General features: G+C 42.9%; 1 protein-coding gene across 7 annotated transcripts in view; it reads right to left on the reverse strand.

The window, feature by feature from the left end:
- LOC311515457 (uncharacterized protein C8orf34 homolog) overlaps window positions 1-17,784 on the reverse strand; it is a 355,940-nt gene that overhangs the window by 326,476 nt on the left and 11,680 nt on the right. The window lies entirely within an intron of this gene.

Raw genomic sequence — 17,784 nt, forward strand, 5'->3', positions numbered from 1 at the left:
ATGTCCTCTGGAATGATCCTGAGGACACTTGATCACATACACTTGAGCAGGTCTGGTATTCCATACAGTGATACAGCCGCAATGATACAAGCATTCCAGTAAGACACACACATTTTGATTCTGATCTCTTTGCATGACTGCAAAGGAGGAGAAACACCATTGACCTTAATGTTATACCAATGTAAGACCAGAATCTGGCCCACAAACTCAACAGATCATATAGATTTTGTTACAGGCATGAAAATACCCAAGGCCCAATTTTCAGTACTGCTAAGCACCCACAGCTCCCACTGACTGTAGATGTGAGTAGTTGTGTGTGTTTTCACTGAGGAGCTTGCAAAATGAAATTTAGTTATACACAGCTGCATTTGCAAAATTTTCTCAGAGGATGCAACTTTCTGAATTAAAACTAGCTTCCAGTTTTAATGTAGTCTAACCCTAAGTATTCAGAGTTTTCCCAGTACATCATTATGCACTGCAAGGGCAGAAAGGGCAGGAAAAGGATTCTATACAATACCAGTCTCTGAAGAGCAGTCCCGTGCAGCAATGTTACATCCACCTTACGCAAAATGTGTGCTCCCTCAAGTTACAGCCGTAAAGCCATCTTTTTATACCTTACTTGTTTACCACTACAAAGTACTGTATATATCACCTGAAACTGGATTCAATTTATCATATACAGAAATCACAGACATGGCTAATGAAAGGGAAAGACAGGACACATTATAATCCTGTATTGTACACTTTATAAATTAACACAGAGGTGCATCGTTCTGGCTCAATATTGTAAATAACCTCGACCCTTGTGGTCATGTATGTAATTTGTTTAAATCAGAAATGGAGGAAAAACAAAGTAAACAGGGGAGAGAAAAGGATTGAAAGGGCATGGCTATGCAAGGGCTCTATTTAACTTGCTTAGCTTTAAACAGTAGAATAAAAGATTTAATGGAAAACTTAAATACAGACAAGGAGCAGAACAGTCTCAAAACAGCAACTGGAGGGTGTTAATAGTTTGAAAACCTCCTTAGCATGTAACTTGTAAGATGCAAGAGATGCAGTCAAGGAATTTCAAATACAGTGTAGCCAGGAGAAAAGGGAAAAAGCTAAGTGGGTGCAGCAAGCACAAGATCTAAAGGGTGCTCACACTGTGGCACATAGCCAGTTAACTTCTATTTGCATGGGCGTGTCAATAGACCACTCTGAAAACAGAGGAAAGCAATAGGCAGTGGGAGTACATACTCAGGTTTTTCAGTAGCAGGCAGCAATCCCCACTCTCCTTCTTGAGCCAGGTTAAAAACCAGATGTCTTGGTTTTCACCCCCCCTTCTCTAATCCATTGAGCCCAACTTCCCACTCAGAACTAACAATTTAACCTTTTTCAAATATTTTTCCATACAGGTCAATTTTTTCCTTTATGTCCTCTCCCAATTTGTTAAACTCGTTGCTGCTGCCTGTACTTTAAAATTACCTCACAGAGTTAATTAATTTCTCTTGGCTCATGTCTTCCTTACTTCCTGCACTGCTTTCTCCTCACTTCTGCCCTCTCTTTGTTTTAAAAGTTAAAGAAGTTATAAGCGCACACCTTTCCACAACAACTATCATTACCATACAGTACACATGGCAAGTTAACTCTGCCCTCCTTTTAGCCCTTCTGCACACACTCCTCTACTAAACTGTTTTCCCCAACATTAGTAGTTGTGGATATTTGAGTGCCTTGAGTTAGAAGAAGACAGTTTGGTAAAAGGGTACGTGAAGGAGGTCAATTGAAGGCTTGCACAGGTACATGGTAGAGCAAATTATTTGTATTCACTTCAAGGCCCTTTTATACAGCCAGAGTGGTGCAGAAGCTTAAGTGTGAGCAAAAAGAGCCCCAAACAGACTTCCTAGATGAAAAAAGACATTTCACTAAAGAAATCAAAATGGAGAAAACAGGTCTGGTTTCACGGCTTTTACAAAAAAAATTAAGAGGACTGTCCATGATCTGTTATTATTTGTTAATAAGAAGCCAATAGAGATATCTTTGGTTTTGGAATAGAAATCCAGAGGAACAAGAGCAGCTGCTGAATGAGCAGTGATCACAAAAGGAACTGAATGTCGAAATAGCAGAACTTTGGTGAAAGTCCACCCAGAAAGTCTTCCAGCAGCATGTCCATGTGTCACAGGAAGGAAGGCCCATTTCACAGAAGAGGAAAAAGATTAAATGAGTCTCTCTACCCAGAAGGCAATATGCAAGTTAGAGCGCTTCATGGGTTTTCACTTGGAGATGGCACATCAGCCACAGCCACTTTTTTTTCCTGGTAAGATGAAGTATGGAAACTGGTAAATGAGGTGATGCATAAACCTGTGCTGATACTCTGCACAGGAACCAGTTTCATCCTGTCTGAATGTCTAGAAAACAAAGTCAGAAGAGTTCCAGAAACAACAGACTTTTGCCTATACAGGTTAGTGAATGGGCTGCAACAACATCACGTGTTCTTAAAACAAGGAAATGAGAGGATTCTTGAACTACAGAGTCACCATAAACTGTTGGCTGGAAGGATTGACAAAATATACATGCTAAACTGTCTGAGGAGTTGAAGTTGACCTACCTCAATAATATAAAGAGATGGCATTACCAGCAGATTAAATTTCAAATAAGTATACAAAAACGTCTATTTATGAAAGGCTACTATATTCCAGATTATGGGTAAAATATTTTTCTTTTGCCAAGGTATGTTTGTTGCAAGGGGTGGAGAAGAGAGGTTTCAGGGAGCGGTTTCTGGCTCACCAATTCTCAAGCTGCCCCAGCCTAGCTGTCAGAGCACTCTGGAAACTATTCACCAGCTGTGAATTGCCAGACTATAGAAGAGCTCGGGTTTGCCCTGCCTCTGAAACTCTGTATGCAGGGTAGAGAATGAAACTGGCATAAGAGTTATTCCCTGCCAGATGAGAATTCTGAACCACTGGGAATTCTCAGTTTGACAGTTGCAACTAGATCCCAGCTCTTTTACACCATTTAAGTGCTGTATTGCATAAGAGAATCTGGCTCAGTTCATGGATCAGATTCTTTAAGATTTAGACATTTTCATCTGCTATTTAGGTGATATCTTAATAGCAAAATATTGAAGAAAACACTTGAAAAACTTTAAAGTGGTTCTGAAAAGGTCACAAAAGTGGTTTACATTAAGAAAGGAATCAACTTGCTTATTGGTGGCACAGATGCATTAATTATCTGAAGTGTACATAATATATTACAATGACAAAATCCTTTTAGGATTGGTATGAATTTGGTCTGAGGTTTTGAAGAATTATGCATCCTTTGATAGAAATAGACACAATGTGCTAAGTAGACAACTATTCTCAAGTGGAAACAAAACAATTAAAACAACTGATCTCAACAAAACCTTTTCTGATTCAGTAGCATAGCTAGCAAATCACAAGATGATCCAAAACAATTTAAAGCTATTGAGAGAGATACATTTTGTGCTGTTACAATTAACCATTATACAGGCAAGCTTCAATAAGCTATTATATGCATAAGCAAACATATTATATGGTCACAGTTCCTGATAATTATCATCTATTTTATTTACTTTCAGTTCTAGCCCATATTATATAGAGGAACATTAACTTAATATTGCTAAAATGTGAGCATAAAGCTTATGCAAAAAAACTTGCTTCCATACTTTTTTCCAAGAGGCTATTTTATTTCCACCCTATCATCTTCAGCCTTGTCATCATGGAAACCCTCCCTCCAGCTGATGAGTGCTGTACAGAATGCCCTCTAGCTCTTGTTTACTTCATTCAAAGCATTTCCCACAAAGGGTCTAACAAGAGAAGCACGGAGGGACTCATTCAGCGGTCCCCCCAACTCATACCAATTGTGAAAGCAAAGACCAAATTTAGGACACAAATTAAGATTTCTCATACTTTTCAGTCGCTCTGGGTCTTCAGCGGCACTGAAGGACTTGCCGCTGAAGTGCTGCCGAAGGCCCGGAGCTAGTGAAGGACCCGCCGCCGAAGTGCCGCCAAAGGCTGGGTGAATAAAAATTCTCAGGGGAGCTTCCCCAGCTGAGAGCTCAGGCGGGACAGAAAGGATGGTCCCATGGGCCGCAGTTTGCCCACCCCTTTAACAACCAGTTCTAAACTGGCTTCAAAATTTAACAACCGGTTCAGGTGAACCGGTGCGAACTGGCTCCAGCTCACCACTGCCCCCACACCAGCCCCCGCTCTATGGCAGAGGCTGATTACTGACTGGATACTGCCAACTTTCCTTTTTGACCGCCCCCTGCCCTGCCCCTCCTCCAAGGCCCTGCCCATGCCATGCCCCTTCTCTAAGGCCCCGCCTCCTGTTCACTCCATCCCTCCTCACCACCACTTGCTCTCCCCACCCTCACTTACTTGCCCATTTTCACTGGGCTGGCTCAGAGAGTTGAGATGCAGGAGGGGGTGCGGGCTCTGAGGTGAGGCCAGAAATGAGGAGTTCAGGGTGCAGGAGGGGACTCCTGGCTGAGGCAGTGGGTTGGGATGCAGGAGGGGGTGTGGACTCCTGCTAGGGGTGTGGGCTCTAGGGTAGTGCCAGATATGAGGGGCTTGGAGTGCAAAAGGGGGCTCCAGGCCAGGGGGGTGGAGCTGAGGGGTTCAGAGTATGGGAGGAGACTCAGGCAGGGGATTGGGGTGTGGAGGGAATAAAGGCTCTGGGCTGCGGGAGCAGGTTCTGGGGTGGGGCCAGAAATGAGGGGTTCAGGGTGTGGGCCCCAGGCTGGGACCGAGGGATTCGGAGGGCAGGAGGAGAATCAGGGCTGGGGGTGCAGACTCTGGAGCGGGGCTGAGGATGAGGAGTTTGGGATGTAGGAGGGTGCTCTGGGCTGGGACCAAGAGGTTGGGAGGGCAGGAGGGGAATCAGGGGGTTGTGGTACAGGCTTTGGGGTGAGGGCTCTGGGGTGGGGCTGAGGGGTTTGGATTGTGGGAGGGGGATCAGGACTAGGGCAGGGGCTTGGGGCACAACAGGGGTGAGGGCTCTGGCTGGTGGTGGGGGCTCTGGGGTGGGGCTGAGGGTTTGGGATGCAGGAGTGTGCTCCAGGCTGGGATTGAAGGGTTTGGAGGGCAGGAGGGGGATTGAGGCTGGGGTAGGGGGTTGAGGTGTGGGAGGGGGTCAGGGGTGCAGGCTCCAGGTAGCACTTACCTCAAGCAGCTCCCAGAAGCAGTGGCATGTCCCAGCTTCGGCTCCTTGGTGGAGGCTCAGCCAGGCAGCTCTGCGCACTGCCCCATCTGCAGGAGCCACCCCCACAGCTCCCATTGGCCACAGTTCCTGGCCAATGGGAGCTGCAGACCCAAGGTTTGAGGTGTGGCATGCATAGGAGTCAGAGGAGGGACATGCTGCTGCTTCCGGGAACCATGCGGAGCCAGGACAGGCAGGGAGCCTACCTTAGCCCCGCTGTGCCATCGACCAGACTTTTAATGGCCTGGTCAGCAGTGCTGACCAGAAGTGCCAGGGTCCCTTTTCAACCAGGCATTCCAGTTGAAAACCATGTACAATCATTTCCACTTCCTGTACTAGCATGACAGCATCACTTTCATGCATTGTTCTGTGGCAAGTAACTCACATGCAGGACCTTCCCCAGCTCCTGCAAAAGGTCAGTAACAACAGCAACAAAACTGAAACTGAAGTGGCAGAAGTCAGATAGGCAACTACCCAGAAGAATCCAAAGGGTACAGACAGGTGAGAGTATGTTTGGTGGTTATGCTCTCTGACTTGCCCCCAAACTGTATCTCAACAAGGGAAGAAAAACCCTTCCATTTTTTAAAAACAATAATCTTAAAAATTAATCCAGAACGTACTATTAAAGGATGTGCAAAGAAAACTATTTTAATATGTTGATTTTAAATTTTCAGGATAACAGTGCCCCTTTAAATCTAGATATCTTAAGAACAAGCAGTTTTCATTTTCAATCCATTCAATTCATTATGAAAATACCGCCTGTGGATGACTTTTACAGCATTAAGGTGTCCTGCCTACAATATCATATTCTCAAATGCAGACCTCAATGAACATGCGAGAATGTACATAACAGTATCATAGATTGTAGAATCACGTGACAGATAGGGCTTCCATCCTCCCAGAAAATGAACAACTTCTTCAACTTTCTATCATCTCAAGGGCAAAGTGTTTAATCCAGAGACTCAAAGGTTACCAGGTCTGAAGCCACCCTCAGCCAGTGGAGGGACTGCAACAAACAGAAAAAGAGTGGGAGAATGACTGGTAACACTAGGGATAGGGATGGGATAGTAGTGGGAGGAGTGCAGCAAAAAGGAGAGCAGATTCATTTTTTGCTGACTCTTCCACTGTACTGCCCTGCACAGGTTGCCCCACATTGAGTGAGAAAGAATGGGCATGATTGTGGGATTGCTCTCTAAACCAACAAACTTCTCTAGGATAGATTTATCTGCCATTGCAAGGTAGATATAAAGCTAGTTATTTGAAGTCTACTCTCTGGGGATACATTTGCACACTTTTATGTTCACAGACTTAAAAAAATATTTATATAATCTTAATTATTTACAGAAATAAACAGATGCAAGCTTCACATACTAGCTCATCTGCAGATATTTTTTGCAGAATAAAAATACATTTTTCTTCTAATATTAGTGTTCAGTTTGGGGAAGGGTAAAGTAGGCTACTGAACTACGAACAAGAACAAGAATTACGGAGTATGGACACTCAAGCAAATCCTGGTCCAGCTATAGTCAATGGCAAAAGTTCCACTGATTTCAATGGGACCTGAATTTTACCCACTGTCGCAATAATTACCCCCACAACGTTAATGTTTTAGCACAGTATACTTTAGATTAGATACTGTTAGGAAAGTGAAAATGAAGCATTTAGGGAAATATATTTTTGTGTGTCTTTCATATGCACTTATAGGGGAGAATCCTTTTATTGTTTATTAAGGAAGATGTGCACGATCTGGAAAAACATTAATTGACCTAAATGCAAGTTACATGAATTCTTTATAAAGAGAACATTTTTTCATTATTGTTCTGTCCTTTCCATGGGTGCTCTATTATCTATTCAATGGCAGGTGTGATTTTATTGGTGTTGGTCCTGCTTTGAGCAGGGATTGGACTAGATGACCTCCTGAGGTCTCTTCCAACCATAATATTCTATGATTCTAATGCAGGCTCAAGTTCTAATCTTTCCGTGACTGTCCATGCATTTAATACAAATGGAACAGTCTTCAGAGCCTTTTAATTATAGGGCCAATTACAAGAAAGCTCTAATTAGCTATGTCTAAATGTACCTATCATGTTAGGAAGCTATTTAAAAGACACTGTATCTTGCTTTGTAATTGATAACAATAACGGGTGGGCGTTGTCTGGCTTGCTGGGGGAAGGGGTACACCACTTGTGGCAGGGGTGAGATAGAGAGGCAAGGACGTTGCTGCAGAAGGGGACCGGAAAAGAAGAGAGTTGATAAAGGGCAAGCCAATCAGTCTTTTCCCCAGACCAGGCATATTGTGACTCCCTCAGAATAAGGAGTTACTGGGCTTGTTTATGAGAGGTATAGAGACCAAGAAACTTACACTCTTAGAGCTGCAATCTATTACTGGGTACCTTAAATTTGCCCGTCGGGTTATAGCCACGGCATGGGCATTCTGCACTTGGCTGGCAGCTGCCACCACAAGCATAGAAGGACCACACCATTTTATAAGACAGGTTTCAGAGTAGCAGCCGTGTTAGTCTGTATTCTCAAAAAGAAAAGGAGGACTTGTGGCACCTTAGAGACTAACCAATTTATTTGAGCATAAGCTTTCATGAGCTACAGCTCACTTGATCGGATGCAACTTTTAGGTCTGTAATCGAGTGACCAAAGAGATTGAAGTGTTCTCCGACTGGTTTTTGAAGGTTATCATTCTTGACGTCTGATTTGTGTTCATTTATCCTTTTACATAGAGACTGTCCAGTTTGACCAATGTACATGGCAGAGGGGCATTGCTGGCACATATCACATTGGTGGATGTGCAGGTGAACAAGCCTCTGATAATGTGGCTGATGTGATTAGGCCCTACGATGGTGTCCCCTGAATAGATATGTGGACACAGTTGGCAACGGGCTTTGTTGCAAGGATAGGTTCCTGGGTTAGTGGTTCTGTTGTGTGGTGTGTGGTTGCTTGTGAGTATTTGCTTCAGGTTGGGGGGCTGTCTGTAAGCAAGGACTGGCCTGTCTCCCAAGATCTGTGAGAGTGATGGGTCATCCTTCAGGATAGGTTGTAGATCCTTGATGATGCATTGGAGTGGTTTTAGTTGGGGGCTGAAGGAGATGGTTAGTGGCGTTCTGTTATTTTCTTTGTTGGGCCTGTCCTGTAGTAGGTGACTTCTGGGTAATGTGGAACACTGACCTGGGGTATTCTATCTGCTACCCAAGATCCACAAACCTGGAAATCCTCGATGCCCCATCATCTCAGGCATTGGCACCCTGACAGCAGGATTGTCTGGCTATGTAGACTCCCTCCTCAGGCCCTAAGCTACCAGCACTCCCAGCTATCTTCAAGACACCACTGACTTCCTGAAGAAACTACAATCCATCGGTGTCTTCCTGAAAACACCATCCTGGCCACTATGCACCAACATTCCACACAAAGATGGACTACAAGCCGTCAGAAATAGTATCCCCGATCATGTCACAGCACACCTGGTGGCTGAACTTTGTGACTTTGTCCTCACCCATAACTATTTCACATTTGGGGACAATGTATACCTTCAAATCAGCAGTACTGCTATGGGTACCCGCATGGCCCCACAGTATGCCAACATTTTTATGGCTGACTTAGAACAACGCTTCCTCCGCTCTCGTCCCCTAATGCCCCTACTCTACTTGCGCTACACTGATGACATAATCATCTAGACCCATGGAAAAGAAGCCCTTGAGGAATTCCACCATGATTTCAACAATTTCCATCCCACCATCAACCTCTTATAAAATGAGTTACTAGAGAGATGGAGGATTTGGAGATGTGGGAACTGTTTCTGAGCCATTTCAATGGTGTGTCATTATGGCAGTAGGAATGGTTACAGGAGGCTGACTTAAAAATCCATTCGGATGTTTTGGGAGCTGTGGGTTTTGTGGTATTTTACCAAGGCAAGTGGTATGCACAACAATGGCCCTCCACCTGGATCCAGAAAGGGATCACGTGGGACATGACATTCCTGGAATTTTTTTCCCATTTTGATTGCGATGGTCATTTGGAAAATGGAGTTTGCTAATAAAAGATTGTTTCTGGTGTGACAACATGATGGTGGTACAGGTTATCAGTCACCACACTTCCAGATCACACAGTGTTATGACATTGGTAAGGGCATTTGTGCTTCAGTGTTTAAGCCTTAACATCTGTTTTTCTTTGCATCACATCGATTATTTACAGGTAAATTCACATTGATGCCTACCGAAATCACGTCACTATCTGAACTTAACAAGCATTTATCAAACAAACAACGTTTACTCACTATAAAGCAGAAACACTGTAAGGTAACTAAAACAATTATTCAAAAATATTCACCTGTTGTCCAGCCACTGAAATTTCACTTTTGCCAGCAAAACACAATACAGTTTCAACCAGATAAAAATTAAAATAACTACTTTGGGGTTTTGGAAAGTTCATGAAGATCTATGTTGGGGAGAATAGATTTATATATTAAGGCCAAGCGAGGCCATTATGATAATTTAGTTTGACCTTCTGAAAAAGCACAGGCCATAGAATTTCACTCATGGATTCTTGTATCTAACCCAATTACTTGTGGTTGAGCTAATGCACAGAAAGGTATCCAATCCTGATTTAACGATTCCATATAATAGAGAATTTACCTCATCCCTTGGTGATCTGTTAAAAATCTGCATCTTATTTCTAGTTTGACCTTTACTGACATCAGCTTCCAGCCATCCACAATGGATGGATTTGTTTTATCAAAGGGCTGGGTTAGCAAGAAGAATGCTGGATTTCTTTTGTGGGGCCCACTATGCTGGGAGATATTGATTGTTTTCTTTTGAGGGCCAAGGGGAAGGAGAGGGTTGTACTGGAAAAAATGATGCATTAAGGCCCGGATTCAGCAAAAGACAAACACAGGACTGACTTTATGCATGTGAAGTCAATGGGACTACTCACAAGTTTAAAGTTAGGAATATGCTTGCGTGCCTTACTGAATTAAAGTTTTGTTGTGGGGTTGGTGAGATTCTGCAATGCTTTTTCTGGGAGATCATCTAAAAAGTTAGGACTTTGCTAGACCCAAACTATGTAAGTGTTTTAAAGATTAATATATTGAATTGGACCCAAAATCAAACAAGATGACATTTTATTTCACAAACATGTTATTTTCAAAAATACTATCTCAGCTTTTTCCACTGAAGCAATTAATCAAGTAAAGTTACAATTTTAAATAAGTGCTTCAGAAATGAATTGTATATTGGCAATACCTCTTGATTAGTTACCTGGTGGAGGAGAGAGAGAGAGGAAGCCACTAGTAGCAGAAATGCATGTTACACATTTCTCATCCCAAAAATGTTTTATCATCTGTTCCCATTTCAGGAATAAGGAGAATTAAACGGATTCCCCCACACCCAATATTAAGAGAAGACTCATTATGAAATGAACAATGTGTTATTTTCTTCAAGAAGAGGCCCACTATAATACCAAGAGCCACAATATCATAGCCATGCCATTGATAAACTTGGTTTAGGACTTAAGAGCCTGATTCTGATCTCACTTATAACTCCAGAGTATTCAATGCAGTCACTCTCAATCTACCCCACTGTATGAGAAGAATCAGGCCTTAAGTCTCCACTTTGGCACCATATGCTGAATCCAGGGGATGGTTGGGAGAGCCCAGCCTGGTTCTCTCTCTTCCCACACCAGTAACTGGGGAGGGAGGTACTGGCCCATGTGGTGCTCCCAGAGAGAAAGGATGGGCTGTTGATGCAAGGTACTGTGTCGGGGGTAGGAGACTGACTGTAGGGGATGGGTGGATGTCTCACTTGGCTCCTCCCACTCCTGCAGCTACAGCTGCTCTGGCACTCCTAGGTGTTCCAAGTGCTGCATGAGCTGCGGTGGTGGCAGCAGAGCCTCAGAGCTTTTAAGAATGTTTTTTTGTTTGGGCAGGCTGCCAAAATTCTGCTAAGCCCAGAAGCAGGAGAAAGAGAAAGGATCATGTTAAAACAGCTTTTAATTCAGCCAAACCGGACCAAGATTTCCATGGCACAAAGGCCAGTTTGTCCCTGATGAGTTTCAAAGGCCTGCTGCAGATAATGGAGGTTATATAAAAATTAAAAAAAAAAAAAAATCACCGTGATGTTTTATAAATGGAAAGTGTTAGGCATCCTAAATACAGGAGCCACTACTAGCTCCTTCTATAATAAGGTGGAATTTTCTAGTCCTAAATCATTTAGATGCTTTTGAAAATGTGTGTGTGTGTGTGTGTGTCAGAGCGCATAAAATGCACATAGAGTGTACTGCATATACACAGTATCTGTACTCCTATTATGGAGTACAGATATACTGTACATAAATAATTATGAAATGGTGGTATTTGGGAACTAGAATTAATGCAGTCTCTTGAATATACGAAGGAGACTGTACAACTTATATAAATTCATAATCATTCATAATATCCATACCAGACAGTGCTTTTAAACGCCCCCACTTAAATATGTGCAGCAAAGAAATGGAATTCATTTGCTATAAAATTGGTTAACAAATTTTATGTAATACATGGTAGCAATTGAGTTGCATAAATGCAATTTGAATGAAGGGATGTTGCATGACAGTTTTGTGAGGCCTTTATGAAGCCAACTGCAGAGGTTGCACAGGCTTAAGGCTGACACTTATCATATCAGGGCCATCCTGTAAAGCAAGTCTGAGATAATGGGAGAGCTAAATAAATATCAGCTTACATAAACTAGATGTACTTTCTATTTTATAAGTTATAGGTTAAACTAGGTTATATATAACTATAATATTAATACTATTAATATTTTATTAATCAAATACAATCAATATGCAATAATAAGATGAAAAACCTGTGAAAGCAGGGCTCTTTGTAATTAATATGTAAACTAAGAAGTGTGTATTTTCCTGGAAGCAAAAAATAAAAATGAAAAACAATCAAAATAATTATAAAAGGGGACATCAAAAAGCCCTCTCATGTTCATGTCACCAAGGAATTTTTTTTTTAAATCACTTCCAAGTCCAAACAAAACAACTTCAGTATTTAAACACAACAGGGTAGATTTTCAAAGGTGCAATTGCCCTTTGTGCTTTGAAAATCACCCCCAATGTAAATGTCATAGATTATTTAGTCAATATGCCCTCACTAAGCAACAAGGGAGTGTGACTGGTCCAGGGACAAGCTATGTTTTAAAAAGATAAAAGGAACAGGTCCTTTAGAAAACTATACCCTGGAACATACAGCATTGTCCGATGCTTAAAAGGATATGGGCATAATATTACATAGAGCTTTTAAAAACGTTTTTATTGACTGTTTTAGGAGCTAATTCACAAAAACATAAGCATGTGAGAAACTATGCATGCGAGTAGTTCCATGGGACTGTAGTTACTGAGACACTTAATCCTTTCAGGATCAGGCCAGGTCAGTTCTTCATTGCACAGAATTAAAGTTTTGTAAAGTGTTTTTTTGTTGGTTTGTTTTAAAATAAGAGCCAAGATGCTGCTGGTACTCCTTTTCTAATTTTTTTTCCTGTTTTTTTTTTATTTTATTTTTTTAGAAAAAGCATGCAAGATACTGTACTGCTTTTTTTACACAGAAAAGAAGAAAAAAAATGCCCATATTTTGAGCTTGCCAACCCTGACAATGATACTTTACAGTTTTCTGATGACTTGGATCTACATGGGCAGAACCTGAACATATGCAGAGCCCCATTGAGTTCAGTAGAGCTCTTTGTGGGTGCAGATCTGCTTGTGTTAGGGTTGCCAACTTTCTAATTGCACAAAACCGAACACCCCTGCCCTTTCCCCAAGGCCCTACCCCTACCCCACCCCTTCCCCAAGGCCCTGTCCGCACTCACTCCATCCCCCTACCCTCACTCACTTTCACTGGGCTGGGGGCAGGTGGTTGGGGTGCAAGAGTGGGCTCCAGACTGGGGCCAAGGGATTTGGAGCGCAGGACAGGGCTCAGGGCTGGGACAGGAGGTTGGGGTGCAGGCTCTGCGGTGGGTCCAGGGATGAGTGGTCTGGAATGCTGGAGGGGGCTCAGGGCTGGGGCAGGGGGTTGGGGTTTGGGAGGGGGTGAGGGCTCCAGCTGGGAGTGTGGGCTATGGGATGGGGCCAGGGATGAGCGGTTTGGGGTGCAGAAGGCAGCTCAGGGCTGAGGCAGGGGGTTGGGGTGCAGACTCTGGCCTGGCAGTTCTTACCTTAGGCAGCTCCCAGTCAGCGGCACAGTGAGGCTGAGGCGGGCTCCCTGCCTGTCCTAGCTTTGCGCAGCTCCCAGAAGTGGCTGCCATGTCTGGCCCCTGGGTGGAGGGGCCAGATAGATCTGCGTGCTGCCTGCGCCCACAGGCGCCACCCGTGCAGCTCCCATTGGCCGCAGTTCCTGGATAACGGGAGCTGCGGAGCCAGCACTGAGGGGCGGAGGCAGTGTACGGAGCTTCCCTGATCACCCCTCCACCTAGGGGCCACAAGGACATTCTGTCTGCTTCTGGGAGCTGCATGGAGCCTGGACAGGCAGGGAGCCTGCATTAGCCCCGCTGCGCCGCCAACCGGATTTTTAATGACCCAGTCAGAAGTGTTGACTGGAGCCACCAGGGTCCTTTTCAACCAGGAGTTCCAGTCAAAAATCAGACACCTGGCAACCCTAGCTCACGTGGATCAAATTGCAGCCTCTAGGCCTCTCCACATCCTAACCAGCCATTGTGGCAGACAAAATGGAAAGAAAATATCGCAAATGTTTGATACCACTTAAACTGGATGAATAACAGTATTTTCAAAACTTGACATGCCTCCTGTTCTTTTGTTCGTGGTGGAAAAAATCAGGGGTGGAAGTAAGGTGGTACGGGCTGGTACGGCATAACGGTAAAAAGTGGCCGCCGGTACCGTCCCTACTGCCTTAATTTAAAGCACTGCTGCGGCAGCGCTTTAACGTTGCTGCCCCTTTCGCCCTCCTCCCCCCCCCCCCCACCAGGCTGCCAACAGGAGGGGAGGCAAAAGGAGCAGCTGCCCCGGGGCTGGTGATTTAAAATGGCCTAGGGCTCTGGCCGCTGCTGTAGTAGCGGCAGTGGCAGCCAGAGCCCTGGGCCCTTTAAATCGCTGCTGGGGCCCTGGGCAGTGCGGGCCAGGCAGTGTGCAAGAGCTGGCTGGGGGACACTGACCCTCAACCCCGCCCCTTATGCCCGAGACCCTGCCCTTCGGGGGGGGGGGGGAGCCAGCCCCTGTACCAGTAAGTTTTCAGTTTTACTTTCACCCCTGGATAAAATCGATGCTTCAAAAATATCAAATAAAACAGATTTTTTTAAAAACTTACATTGGATGTTTTTTAATTTAAATTAAATATAGGTTTATTTTTAGAAAATAAACATATTTAAAATTAAATTTGGAATTATGACAACCTATGTTAAGGCCTAAACTAATTATAATCTATTCAAATTGTTTAAATTAAATACAAAAATTATTAAGAAGTACATATTTGCTGTCAAGTTCTAAAGAAAGTCAAACCACTGAACTGCTGAAAGTCACTGGCTAAGCACTTGGATCCAGAGTCTGAAGTATTAAACCAACTTTTGACAGCAGTAGCCTATTATTCAGGATCAGACAGAATATTTTCTTAATTTTAGTTTATTCAACTAGTTCAGTTCAATAACTAATTAATTTAAAGTTAAGAAACCAATTGGAAGTTGAAAAGTTTGAAAAGCAGAAAATTTTATTTTGCCTCTTCCAATCTGTGAATAAAAACTAAGTGTGAGAAGATGAGATCTACTAGTTCTAAAATATTAAAGGACATGGTGACCAGAACAATCAGCTCAATTCACTAACTACAGATAATATCTTCCGTTGTTTAATAAATAAGTTAGTTTTAAATGTAAAACATGTTTTGAGAAACGTTTTCTTATGTATCCAGCATATTTAAGGAAGTTTATTTAATAAACATAAATAAAAGGCTGTTTTTGTTCATTTAAATTGAATTTCCTTCCAAGTACAGCCTGCCAGAAATCATAAGTAAAAAATTAATCATCATCTAGTAAATAAGAACTGAATTATTCACCATCTTCTAACATAATCAAAAAGTATAAATATTAAGGATCCGAATAAATATAAGTTAAGCTATATAATTACTTAAATAAACGTGTGTAGGAATAGTATATCCTCTTCATTGGCAAAAAGAATCACCAAATTTAGTGTACAGGCTATATTTAGTTACAAAGGAACACATTTTAATGGTTAGCAACCAATGAGAATCACCTTTTATTTAGGAAAACAAGTAAAAAAGTACAAATGCAAAATATGATTAAAATCAAATATTTAAATCAAGGTTTGCTGCTTGCGGATTTAAATCATGATTAAAATCAGTGATTTAAATTGCTTTGATTTAAACCAATCCACCCTGCAATAGTACCTAAAGGCCCAACTAAAAATCAGACTCCATTGTGGTAGGAACTGTACAAGCACACAGTAAGGGCAGAAGAGTGTGCAGTCTATGTAGACAAGACAGACAAGTGGTTTAGAAAGGAAATAGAAGCACAGAGAAGTAGAATGGCACGCTCAAGCCACACAGTAGGACATCAGCAGAGCCAGGAACAGAAGCCAGGTCTCCTGATTCTCAGTCCAGTGCTCTAACCAGTAGACCCCATTTGCTCCCTTTTCCCCCCTCCTCGGTCTCCTTTTTAATTCCCTATGCTCTTCTTCAGTATTCCTCCAAACTAATTTTGAGTTCCTCCTTATTTTGGCTAACTCCTTCCTTCTAATCTTTTTTCCTATTATTGGGAATCAGAAGAAAAATGTTCTCTTGAGTTTCTTATTTGTTTCTGGTTATCTTCCTCTCCTTGTTTACCTTTTCTTTCAGTATTTTTACTTCACAGCATAGAAAAAATAATCTGTGTAAAAAGTTAACAGTGATAATTTTGTTTCTTTATTTGTTACCATGTTTCCTTTTCTTTGTGTCTCTTCTCTTTCCTTCGCACTGGTAAATCTCCTCTTCCTTACATTCTGTGTCTTATTCCCCAAATCTCTTTCTAATCTGTTCTCCTCTACATACTAGGCTGAACTGTCCCTTATAGGCACTACTATAGATTGGGTGCGTTGCCCAAGCCAGAGCACAAGGAGGCAACTTTGACTCAGCAAAACACAGTACAGTACCTGCCAGGACTGCTTACCACAAAAGGGGTTTAAAACCCCTTAAGAAGGTACAGCATGGTTCCCCATGGTCACTGATCCCTTCAGGATGACTAATGCTGTTTGACTTGTGAAGATCTTGTGCTCAAATGAATACAAGGATTGGAATTGTTCTTGACCCTTGCATTGTGGCAGAGGAAGGAGAGAATCTTTCCACTTTCCCCCTCTGCCTTGTACATACACATCAAGCATGTCAAAATCTAGCTCTGTGTGTCATCCTCCTCTACCAGTCTTTTCTTCCTCTTTTGACTCAAGATCTAGACTGATCCTCTCTCTCCTCTGAGAGATTTGATCCCCATGTTCCTCCTTCCCCACCCCACCCCCATCAAGCAGATTCCCCACCCTTGTCATAGAATCTGCCTCTTCAAATTTGTTTCTTCTACCCATCCATCCATGATTGCTTCCAGAGATTCTTCCCCTAAGATTGCTCCAGATGTCACACCACTCATCCCCAAGATCTTGCCACCAAGTTTCCCCCAGATTCCGTCACATATTATTGTCGACTTTTAGGAAGAATGCAGCTGATAACACAACAGGGCAGACCTGCCTGCATTAGTGCAGCAAAAAATAAACAAACAATTTTTTTAAAGGAAAAAATCTTGTATGTAAATTTTAAAGTCCTAAAGTGGGTTCATCACTTGACACAAACCCTCACAACCATCACCCCCACAACACACATACACACACCAACAGTTTTGCCAACCGCAAGTGTTACAATAATCATGAGTCAGCCTTCACCAAAAAAATATTGGAATCATCACAGGTAGCCTTTTATCTGCCTTCTGGTTTTCTGAGCCTTTAGAGTACACTCAGTTCCAGCTTTTCTCAGCAACTATAAGGGCTAGAAAGTTACTTAAAAAAAGAAAACTGGAATTTGGATGTAATCCCTTGACTCCAGGAGCTGGGCTTTAAGAAAAACACTAAACATCAAGAGACTTGCAAAAAAATCAAGAGTTTGCAACATTGCCTCAATCTTCACCCCATATTCCATCAATCCTCCCCTTCATCCTCACTGTATTAATGTGCCCCATTGTCATCCAAATCCATTAGTAGCCCACCCCAAGTTTCTCAGTTCTCCCCACTGCCACCCATCCCTCACACAAACATTGAACTGGACTCCTTGCTCAGTACATGTGGATCCAGTGGCTGCTTCTCCCTTCCTCAGACTTTCCTTCCCGTCAGGTGCCTACCTTGTCATATATTCCTCCCCCAGCTTCCTCTAGGTCTCATATTGGAGGAGAAGAGAGGAGGTGAAGGCAAGGAGGCAGCCTGATTGGCTGGTGGGGAAAGGAGGGGAGGGAGTCTCAGAAACCAGACCTGGTTGACCCTACCTGCCAGCCAAAAGCCAAACACCCAACAGGTAGCAGAGCTGGAAACTGAGCTTTTGGCCAAATGGCAGAGATTAGGTAGCTTTGGCAC

The sequence above is a fragment of the Lepidochelys olivacea genome (genome assembly GCF_965140295.1).
Source record: "Lepidochelys olivacea isolate rLepOli2 genome assembly, chromosome: 2".
In the NCBI taxonomy this organism is placed as follows: domain Eukaryota; kingdom Metazoa; phylum Chordata; order Testudines; family Cheloniidae; genus Lepidochelys; species Lepidochelys olivacea.